Source organism: Somniosus microcephalus, unplaced genomic scaffold (genome assembly GCF_052327205.1).
Source record: "Somniosus microcephalus isolate GS21.2 unplaced genomic scaffold, FLI_Smic_1.0 unresolved_chr9, whole genome shotgun sequence".
NCBI lineage: Eukaryota > Metazoa > Chordata > Chondrichthyes > Squaliformes > Somniosidae > Somniosus > Somniosus microcephalus.
Genome location: NW_028225187.1, coordinates 5,991,547 through 6,002,149, shown reverse-complemented (window position 1 = coordinate 6,002,149; position 10,603 = coordinate 5,991,547).

The following is a 10,603-nucleotide window of genomic DNA, read 5'->3' as shown; positions in this document are numbered from 1 at the left end:
CCTTGCACAACTACTAATACATATGATATGATCCTTATCCAGGGGTGTATAGCAACATTTAGCCCCCAGTTCCAGATCTTATTGTACCAAGGAGTCTCTGCTAACGTTTTACTAATGTCTTTTTGTTGTTTCTTTACGTCTTCTTCTATTTAATGATAATACTTTAAAATTTCCTTCGTTTCCTGCTCTAATTTCTTCCAAGCTTTTTCTTCCTCTAACTTAGGAATTGCCTTGGGCTCTGATATGACATAAGTTTCAACCTCTTTATTAAGTCCCATATTATCAAGCGACCAGGTTTTCCCTTGCTGTGGTCTTGGTGGGTGTATATATTGGTGCCCTATCTGTGTAGATATCTTTGGATAGAAACAAAAGTTTGGTTGGGGAATGCGACAAGTCAGATCTTGATATTCATATTTCTGTTCAGTTGTGGTGACACAAAATGGCCCATTGTTCCTCGTTGCTACCGTTGTCTGGTGTATCCCTCATGGATGTAGCTCAAGGGTGCAATTGGTGGTTTTCGTAAATCCGCACTCGGCTGTGTCTCCTTTGGTGGGGGTGTGTGTACGCACCCATGTCCTTCCATTATGGTGGCACCCGTCCATTAACACCCCCTTAAGGTTCCATTCTTCTGGTTATTATCTTCATCCCTTTTCCAAATTGCCTTGGTAGGGACATCATGATATTTAACCAAACTCTCCCTTTGAATCTCTCCTATGTTAATCACGTCGCATAGGGGCTGTCCCTCTTCTGGGAGTTGTGGGATGGCTCGTACAAAGCCAATCACCTTAGTCCATTGGGTCAGACAATTGCCTACCCTGTATACTTGTCCCATTTTACGCCCTTTGCATAGGCTTTTATTTGTGTCAATCCAAGTTTCCAGATCCTCATTAGTAATCCAGTCAGGGATTTGTCCATTATTTATTTGCTTCATGTTATGCTGAGCATTCGACCATAGCCATGAGCCATACTTTGCACATATCAATTCCTTATGGGTTTTGCGTGATGTATTGCTGATCTGATCAATAAATCTATTAATTGTTTTTTCATAGTAGGCTACTATCCCTTCCACCCGAACAATTTTGTTGTCGTTTGTTTTCCTTCCAGTGCCTTTGCTGGCTATTTCCGGTGGCTTGTTTTAGTAACTTGTCCATTTTTGCTTCTGGTTCCTCTACTCCTTCGTTTACTCCTTCTAAGTCAAAACTATTAACTGTTGCTAACCTGGCCGCATACCCTGCTCCAGCCATTTCAAATATTCCCCGTTTCTTACGTCTTTGTAAGATAGATTTTCCCTGTGGACCCCCTGATTGTTTTACCCACAGGGAGTTCCATAATTCTTTTGTATGCTTGTTACACATCACGGGCATCTCAAAAGTACACATATTAATGGCAAGCTAAATAACTCTATGTGTTACACTAAAATACACCTCATCTTGTGTTTTTCTCATGATTGAACCCCCTCATGCTACTTTTTCCATTGACGGGCAAGGTAGTGGGGTTGTGGATGATGGCGGGATGTTTTTCACACAGAAAGTGCCATTTAAACATGTGCCCCATTGTCCGGTGCTCATCTTAACCAAACACTCCGGTGGTAGCCTGTATCCTCCGTCACCATATCTGGTCCTCCTACCACTCTGATTTTATGTACAGATTTCGTTACTTCATACTGTAAATCCTGCTGGACAGCGCCTCTCTCCCTCTTTATTCCCAACAGACTCAGCGCTTATAATTAGCCATAAAATCCCTATGAGCGCACAAATGATGTTCCACTTCATCTTTCTACGAGTTTATCGTTCCTGTAATGATAGACAAAGGGGCCAGTCATCATAAGCTGGTTAGAATTATTCTATTCTTAATTGCTTTGTCAGTTCGAGATGTTGTACATCTTGTTCATTTATTGGTCTGTGGCTCTGTTTCCAGATATACTTGAAGATGCAAACCACGGTGTATAATATTAAAATCACGCACAGCCCTATCATTGATATATGAAGTTAATCCCCTTCCATTCTTTATACATTCTAGCATATTCCTCACTCTCCTCAAAAGGCACCATCTCTGGCTTAATCATTGTCCTTGTTATATACCTGTAACTGAGTCCAGTGCTTCCAGTATGTCACTTGCAGTCAGAATCAGGGGAATTTATAATGGGGAACAAAGAAATGGTAGACAAATTAAAAACATATTTTGGTTCTGTCTTCACAAAGAAGGACAAAAATAACATCCCAGAGATGTCGGGAACATAGGGTCTGATGAAAGGGAGGAACTGAAAGAAATCAGTATTTGTAGGGAAATGGCGTAAGGGAAATTGACGGGATTGAATGCCGATAAATCCCAGGGCCTGATAACCTACTTCCTAGGGTACTTAAGGAAGTGGCCCTAGAAATAGTCGATGCATTGCTGATCATCTTCCAACATTCGATAGCTTCTGGAACAGAAGACATGGATTGGAGGGTAGCTAATTTTACAATTATTCAATTATTCAAAAAAGTGGTAGGGAGAAAACGGGGAATTACAGACTGGTAAGCCTGACATCGATAGTGGGGAAAATGCTAGAGTCCATTATAAAAGATGTAACAGAAGAGCACTTGGAAAACAGTGACAGGATCGGACAAAGTCAACATGGATTTACAAAAGGATAATCGAGCTTGACTAATCTATTGGAATTTTTTGAGGATGCAACTGGTAAAACAAATAAGCGAGAACCAGCGGATGTTGTGTATTTGGACATTCGGAAGGCTTTGGATAAGGTCCCGCATAAGAGATTAGCGTGTAAAGATAAGGCACATGGGATTGGGGGCAAGGTATTGACTTGGATAGAGAACTGGTTGGCAGACAGAAAGCAAAGAGTTGGAATAAACGGGTCTTTTTCTGAGTGGCAGGCAGTGACTAGTGGGGTACTGCAGGGATCGGTCCGTGGACCCCAGCTATTCACAATATATATTAATGATCTATACAAGGGCACTAGATGTAATATCTCGAAGTTTGCAGATGACACAAAGCTGGTTGGGCGTTTGTGCTGTGAGGAGGATGCAGAGAAGCTCCAGGATGATTTGGACAGGGTCAGTGATTGGGCAGAATCATGGCAGATGCAATATAACGTGGATAAATGTGAGGTTATCCACTTTGGGTTGCAAAAACAGGAAGGCAGATTATTATCTGAATGGCAATAGATTGGGAGAAGGGGAAGTGCAACGAGACCTAGGTGTCCTTGTGCACTAATTGCTGAAGGTAAGCATGCAGGTGCAGCAGGTGGTTAAGGAGGCAAATGGTATGTTGGCCTGTGTAGCGAGAGGTTTTGAGAAGAGTAACAAGGATGTCTTGCTGCAGTTGTACAGGGCCTTGGTGAGACCACATCTTGAGTATTGTGTGCAGTTTTGGTCGCCTTATCTGAGGAAGGATGTTCTTGCCATGGAAGGGGTTCAGCGAAGATTCACCAGACTGGTACCTCGGATGGCAGGAATGACGTATGAGGAGAGATTTGGTCGATTGGGCTTATACTCGCTGGAGTTTAGAAGAATGAGAAGCGATCTCATTGAAAGTTATAAAATTCGAACAGGACTAGACAAACTAGATGCTGGAAGGATGTTCCCGATGGTCGGGGAGTTCAGAACCAGGGGTCACGGTCTAACGATAAGGAGTAAGCCATTTATGACAGAAATGAGGAGGAATTTCTTCACCCAGAGAGTGATGAACCTGTGGAATTCGCTACCACAGAAGGCAGTAGAGGCCAATTCATTAAATATATTCAAGAAAGAATTAGATATATTTCTTAAGGCTAAAGGGATCAAGGGTTATGGGGAGAAAGCAGGGATTTGGATGATCAGCCATGATCGCATTGAATGGTGGAGCTGGCTCGAGGGGCCGAATGGCCTACTCCTGCTTCTATCTTCTATGTTTCTATGTTTCTAAGTTTCCACCTTCCTTTACCTGTTCCAGACTCGTATATACAAGCGCATGTGTCACTGTTCATCAATACCTCGTAGGGTCCTGACCATCTAGGTGCTAACCCTGGTTTGTCAGGGATTAGTTTTGCCATTACCTTGCTACCTATTACTGGAACCTCCTTCTGGTCGTCCCGTGTATGCTGTTCTAGATCTCATATAATCTGTTGGTCTCTGGCCACATTTCTGCGAGCGTGTAATTGCGTACACAATTTTTTATTAAATCTCCTAGTTCTATCCTTCAGGGGCCCTGCATCCTCACACCCGGTAGTGTCTCCTTCCGGCAGTGTCATTGTTCGTCCGGTCATTAGTTCAAAAGATGTCAGCCCCGTAGTTCTATTCGGGGTTGCCCTAAGCCTCACCAGTATACTCGGGAGTAACTCCGCCCATCCCTTTCCTGTGTCTTCTATTGCTTTATCTAAGGATAATTTGAAAGTTCGATTCATCCTTTCCACCATCCTTGAACTCTGAGGGTGGTATGGTGTGTGGAACCTTTGTCTGATACCTAATAATGCGCATGTTTCCTTTATAACCTTCCCTGTAAAGTGTGTTCCCTGGTCTGAATCAAACTGCAGCGGGACCCGCCATCGTGGTACTACCTGCTCTGCCATTATTCGTGCTACTGTTGTTTCTGTACAATCTCTAGTGGCGAATGATTCAACCCATCTACTAAATTGATCTATTATTACCAAGCAGTATATTTTTCCCTTGATTTTGGTAGAGGTCCAGTAAAGTCCATCTGCAACTTCTCCCATGGGCCTCCTGGTCTTGGCTGATGTGCACACTTTACATTGACAGGTTACCCTATGTTATGCTGCGCACATATGCGGCAGTGTCTGAAGAATCTGTCCACAGCTTGTTTCATCGCTGGAGGTTGTTTAACATATTGGATATATCTGTGTGTTGTCTAGCATGGTACATTTTCATCCATTCTTGTTGTATACAGCTTGGTGTACATATTTGCTGCTCTTTCCTCCATATTCCCCCCGCCCTTTCTCTTGCACCCCTTCGTTCCCACAGCTGCTTCTCCTCCTAGGAGACTTCCTTATGTAATTATGTCTCTATCCTCTGGTAATGCAATAATAGCGGCTATGTCTATTTGCATTTCTGGTTCTGTTTCACTCTTGTTTACCGCTGCAATCTGTTGCTGTACCACATTTCTGGCTGCAGGATCGGCGGCTCTGTTTCCCTTCTCTGTGGGGGAATTCCCCCGCTGGTGGTATTTTACCTTCACTACCGCCGTTTCCGTGGTTAGCCCCGAGGTGGCAACCAATCTCTTTACTAAGCCCTCATGCAGTAAGTGTTTGCCCCCCAGGCGATGTACCCCATCTACTCCAGGCAGCCATGTAAGCATGTACTATGCCATTAACATAGCGACTATTGGTATAGATATTCACCCGTTTTCCTGCTGCTAATTTTAATGCCTCTGTCAATGCCGTTAACTCGGCACCTTGTGCTGAACTATCCCCTGGTAGTCTTCCTTCCCTCTGGATGGTGCCGTTTCCCATCACCACAGCCCAACATGTTTGTGGTGTTCCGTTAACATATTTAGGAGACCCATCCACATATAGCTGTAAGTCCGTTTCCGTCAAAGATAATTCCTTGATCCTGTCTGCATATTCTAGTTCCTCTTCACAGCTGCAACAGTGTTCCTCTCCTTCCATTCCTATCATAGATGTAGGGTTCTGGCTCATGTCTAACTATCTGTATAGATTTATCTTTGGCTAACAGGACAGCCTCCCAAGCAACCTTCCTGCCGTTTGAGGTGTTGCAGCAATAAGTTTACAAGATAACTTCCATATAACAAAAGAAAGAAGATAATCCATTGTGACTCTTCTTAGAGCCTAAGGGGTTAATTTATCAGATCATAATTTTCCTTCTGTCACTGGGGCAATACCAGCTTAAAAATAAGAAACTTAAATTTAATAATGTCCAATATCTTTAAAGTTCATACTAAAGTTGTTGCTTGGTGAACTTAAACAGCTGTCTGTGGAAAGAGTTAACTCCTTTGCAGATTTTTAAGAAGCTGGAATGAAACATTTTCAGCTGCACGCAATTGCGTCACTTCACATAAATTAAAGAAAACTTTCCTGATCGAAATAGACAGTTGTGTTTTCACACTTTAACTAAACACGAACACTTGGGCTTCATTGGTCAGATTCCCTTTCTCAGCTGCCCGCTTGACTGCCCTGGCTGCCCATGCATTGCCCTGTTGGTGTTGGTCAGTAATCTTCTTGTGTGTTTTAATTTATTATACTTTGTATCCCAGGTAGGTTACTCCATCCTTCCCTACCTGTATCTTTCCAGAGTTTACCTTTAGTCCCACATTCTGTAGGGTTTCCAGTACCGTAGTCAATTAAGTATTGTAGCGGGACCTGTCAATATCGGATGTTCTTGCAAACTGGAGTTATCTTATTCAATTCGGACTACATCAATTTATACCAATTAGAATTTCACCCTGGCCACAATGAAAGTCTGGTATTAATAGTTTAATTATCCTCATAACTCCAATTTGATCCAGATCAATTTTATTTTACCAATCAGTATCACTTGGAAAAGAAAGAAAGAAACCATTTTTAACAAAGAAGCAATCACGTATGCATTGTAAATATTCAAATTCATTTTCTTCCAGGCACATTGACAACTGTAAATTCAAGGCTGAAGCTTATCTTTTCTCAAACAGTGAACAGATAAAACAAAACAAAATAGCACATTCTTGCAGAAAACAGTAAATTACGTCATATTTCTTATTGTCCTTTCTTCAGATGTCTTTCCAAAATACTGTAAAAAAAACATTGAATATAACTGGAGAAAAATTAGTTTTTCACATTTAAGCAAATCAAACTGCTTTAGAAGTTTTCACCATAGCAACCGCAACTCCAAGGTTAAATCTTCGACTGAAATTTAATCTTTTCTTAATCAAACTTTTTTTGTTCTTCTCAGTTTTTTACACACCAGCTTAACTTAAATTGTAGTAGTTTTTTTCAATTCTGGGGGCACAATCTTATTCACGCAGTCTTAAAACTTCCAAAATCCAAAACAAGACAAAAGTTTTAAACGGTTTTAATAGAGAAGTGGGTGGAGCTAAAACACTCATAACAGAATCTTTCATTTAAAGACAGACTTTCAGACAATGAAATACAGTAACTTCTAAAAAATTCAGTCAGGAAAAATGTCACACTTTAACACACACTTGAATACAAACTGAAATTCCAGCATTTGTTTAAGGTTCCTTTCACTCAGCAATCTTGGGTTTTATTTGTCTCGGCACAGACGTTAGTAACTTCCATGTCGGTAAAAATTTAAGTCGCTCTTTTTTTTCCCTCTTTTTAAATCAGTGACTCAGCAGCTTTGCCTGTCTTTCCAAATCCGTGTTTTTTCCCTTTCCTTTGCTGCGTGGAAGACGTGCATTTTCTTCAATGGGTTGCAAAATAAAATATTTTCGACGGTTAAAATTGCTTTGACGGTATCAAGAGCGTTAAATAACGTAGTATTCTCCTTTGGCTTAGGCCTCACGTAATGTCAAAATGGGGTGAAGTGCTTGTTATACTTTCTGCTTGAAACTTTGTTTGATTGTAGCTTTGAATCTCCGCAGAGAAACCGAAAGGCAGCAGTTCAAATTAAGTAAAAACCGATCATTATGGACGACATCTTTGGTGCCGTAGTCGGCAGAATTCGAACCTGCGCGGGGAAACCCCAATGGACGACTAGCCCATCGCCTTAACCACTCCACCACGACTACCCTGACGGTAGTTTGCAGCCACGCAGCTTCTCATTTGCTTCGAAATCGGTGCCTCTGCTGTGAAAACTCTGGCACATAATCACATGGGTTCATGTGGAATAATTCCAATTGCAAACAGTTTCGTGTCTGTCTCTGTGACGCCATGGGCCAGCGCGTTCGGCTGTTAACTGAAAAGTTGGTGGTTCGAGTCCACCCAGAGACGTGCGTAACATTTAATTTTTGCAAACTCATCTATTGTTTAAAAATGGAGTCTTTGATTCCGTGAAATGAACAGTGGTGAGCATACTGCTGCTGCCTTCCTGCTTCCAATGGGAACAATCGCTTCATCGATCAATCCTCTGCCAGGCAGCATGGGTATTCTACATCCCTTATACCAATACTCCAAGTGCAGCGTTCTTGCATTAAAATCCAGCAGGAAAATCGGCCACAGTGGATAATCCATTCTGAAAACCCTTTTCTACACTTTCCTCAGGTTTACACATACATGGATTAGAATGGAAAGCTTGCAACTATTACAATTGCCAGAGAACTTCAGCTTCCTTGCATCGCTCTGCACCCTGATCACATGACAACAACCAACCAATCACATAGAGCGGCGCGAGAACACCCCCATTGAATGTGTCCAATCAGGGCCTGAGGAATGAACTGCTCTGTCACATGCAGTTCCAGTACGTTGGAGGACTCAGCTGTGAGTGGATGACTTGTTGCTGTCACGAGCGCCGCGGCCGAGGAGCGAGCAGCCCCTGCAATCTCTTGTTTTCAGCCAAATGCTAGAGGTATGAATTTCTAATGACAAAATCTTTGACGCCATCTGATTTGGTTGCTGTATTTGAATGCGGTTTAGTGCCTTGCACGGGCCTTGTGATTTTCTTTTTGCGTACGGTTTGCAGTGTGTGATCGCTTAACATTTTGCGACTGAAATTAAATGCAATATTTGATTCAAATTGTTGCTTCATACGGCGTTCGGTCAAATTGAGGAAATTCGACACTACGAACGGGATTCAAATCGCCTTTTCTCTCGTCATAGAGTCATAGAGTTTTACAGCACAGAAAGAGGCCCTTCGGCCCATCGTGTCTGCGCCTTCCATCAATCCCTGTCCAGTCTAATCCCATTTTCCAGCATTTGGTCCATAGCCTTGTATGCAATGGCATTTCAAGTGCTCATCCAAATGCTTCTTGAATGTTGTGAGGGTTCCTGCCTCCACCGCCCTTTCAGGCAGAGAGTTCCAGATTCCACCCACCCTCTGGGTGAAAAAGTTCCTTCTCAAATCCCCTCTAAATCTCCTGCCCCTTACCTTGAATCTATGCCCCCTTGTTATTGACCCCCCTACTAAGGGGAAAAGTTCCTCTTTATCTACCCTATCTATGCCCCTCATCATTTTGTACACCTCAATCAGGTCCCCCCTCAGCCTTCTTTGCTCCAATGAAAACAACCCCAGCCTGTTTAGTCTTTCTTCATAGCTGAGGCACTCCATCCCAGGTAACATCCTGGTGAATCTTCTCTGCACCCTCTCTAAAGCAATCACATCCTTCCTATAGTGAGGCGACCAGAACTGCACACAATACTCCAGCTGTGGCCTCACCAGCGTTTTGTACAGCTCCATCATAACCTCCCTGCTCTTATATTCTATGCCTCGGCTAATGAAGGCAAGTATCCCATATGCCTTTTTAACCACCTTATCTACCTGTTCCGCTGCCTTCAGGGATCTATGTACATGCACACCAAGGCCCCTCTGACCCTCTGTACTTCCTAGGGTCCTACCACTCATTGTGTACTCCCTTGCCTTATTTGTCCGTCCAAAATGCATCACCTCGCACTTTTCAGGGTTAAATTCCATTTGCCACTTTTACGCCCATCTGACCAACTCGTTTATATCTTCCTGTAGCCTGAGGCTTTCCTCCTCGCAATTTACCACCCCACCAATTTTCGTGTCATCTGCGAACTTACTGATCATACCTTTTACATTCTCATCCAAATCATTTATGTAGATCACAAACATCAAGGGACCCAGCACCGATCCCTGAGGTACCCCACTAGACACAGGCTTCCATTCACAAAAGCAACCTTCGACCATCACCCTCTGCCTCCTGCCACTCAGCCAGTTTAGGATCCAACGCGCCAAGGCACCCTGGATTCCATGGGCTCTTACCTTCTTGACCAGTCTCCTATGCGGGACTTTGTCAAAAGCTTTACTGAAGTCCATGTAAATCACATCCACAGCATTTCCCTCATCCACACACCTAGTCAACCCCTCGAAAAATTCAATCAGATTGGTCAGACATGATTTACCCTTGACAAAGCCATGCTGACTATCCCCGATTAATCCTTGCCTCTCCAAGTGGAGACTAATTTTGTCCCTCAGAATTTTTTCCAATAATTTCCCTACCACAGATGTTAGGCTCACTGGCCTGTAATTCCCTGGTTTATCCCTGCTACCCTTCTTGACTAATGGAACTACGTTAGCTGTTCTCCAGTCCTCTGGTACATCCCCTGTGGCCAGAGAGGTTCTGAAAATTTGTGTCAGAGCCCCTGCAATCTCCTCCCTTGCCTCACACAACAGCCTGGGATACATCTCGTCTGGGCCTGGGGATTTATCCACTTTTTGGCCTGCTAAAACCGTTAGTACCTCCTCCCTCTCGATGCTAATATGTTCAAGTAGGTCACAGTCCCCTTGCCCGATTTCTATGTCTACATCATCTTTCTCCATAGTGAACACAGATGCAAAAAAATCATTTAAAACCCCGCCTACATCATCTGGCTCTACACACAGATTGCCACTTCAGTCCCTAATGGGCCCTACCCTTTCCCTGGTTATCCTCTTGCCCTTAATATACTTATAAAACATCTTAGGATTTTCCTTTATTTTGCTCGCCAGTGTTATTTCATGGCCCCTCCTCGCCCTTCTAATTTCTTTTTTAAGTA